A 1,212-nucleotide genomic window follows, 5' to 3' on the forward strand; every position below is an offset into this window, starting at 1 on the left:
CCAAACACTTTTTAGGACAGTAACTTGCATATCAGCCTTTAAAATTAACACTTTAGAATCTTTTCTCTCTGTCAAATCTTTTTTCTCTGTCGAATATTTTCTCTATATAATCTTGGACTAATAGAGGTAAGGTTAGGCACATTCGACCACAGGTTCTATAGACAGATTGTTATTGTCAGAGTCACGTCGAATCTCCTATTCTATATCGAACTGTTGTAACAATGAAAATGAAAATAAAGCATTTATTTATGTCGGATCTTTCATTTTTCGGATTCTGTGCTTTCGTTATCGTTTGTCAAAACGAAAACGAAAATAGCTGAAATTCGGACGAAAACAAATGCACATGTCTAGTGATTTCCCAATAAAAGAAAGTAGTCTTATGAAGAGTGCGGCAGTCCAGAGCTTGTTTTTCGTCTGATAAGAACAGATACTAGACTTGATCTTAGCCAAAAAGGCGGAGAAGTGAGACCACTTGAGACCACCGGCCTATATGATGCTGGACGTCCTCCAGCCAGGAAATAAGGTGGGGCTCTATCTGACATGCCGCAGCAAGACCAGTACAGCTCCATCCCTACCAGGGGGGTAACCCCTCCGGGTTTCTCAAGAGGTGACCTATTCCTGGCTCTCCGTTCCTTGAGCAGTCTGGATTCAGCCCCCCCCCCCCCCCCCCCCGATACTAACCTTTCAGGTTACATTCACACCAGTGGATTTGCATAGCCACCGCCACCCCCGACCTACCTCCATAGATCGGGACGGCCTCCACTGGTAACTGATAAGAACAGATACTACACTTGCTCTTGAGTAAAGCACCTTGTTGGCTGCTAGGAGGAGCAAGACCACTTGAGATCACCGGCCTATATGATGCTGGACGTCCTCCAGCCAGGAAATGAGGCGGGGCTCTATCTGACTTGCCGCAGCTTCTAACGCACATTGCGAGAAGCTCACAGTGTGCGGTGAAATCAGAGTAAGCCTTTTCAGTCCCGTTCAGCAGTCTGTACAACTGCTCAGAACTAAAGCAGAGTTTTGCTTTAACATATTTTTCTTATAAAAGAGAGAGAGAAAAAAAAAGGGAAAACTCAACAATTTGCCGCCGCTGCGACTTACAACCAGAAACACTCGAGCGCGCCAAACCTGATATTATGCGAGCTGACAGATGACTTTTGTCACCGCCGAGGTTCTCCTTGAAAGTCTTGTCTTCCTAAATGTCACACT

General features: G+C 45.1%; 1 non-coding gene across 1 annotated transcript; it reads right to left on the bottom strand.

The window, feature by feature from the left end:
• Positions 1 to 271: 271 nt before the first annotated feature.
• Positions 272 to 467, bottom strand: LOC143999798 (U2 spliceosomal RNA). Its single transcript, XR_013278137.1, has one exon. It is a non-coding gene; the product is annotated as a U2 spliceosomal RNA (small nuclear RNA).
• Positions 468 to 1,212: the final 745 nt, after the last annotated feature.

The sequence above is a fragment of the Lithobates pipiens genome, unplaced genomic scaffold, assembly GCF_037356315.1.
Source record: "Lithobates pipiens isolate NorthernLeopardFrog02 unplaced genomic scaffold, aLitPip1_a1.2 Scaffold_19, whole genome shotgun sequence".
NCBI classification, from domain to species: Eukaryota; Metazoa; Chordata; class Amphibia; order Anura; family Ranidae; genus Lithobates; species Lithobates pipiens.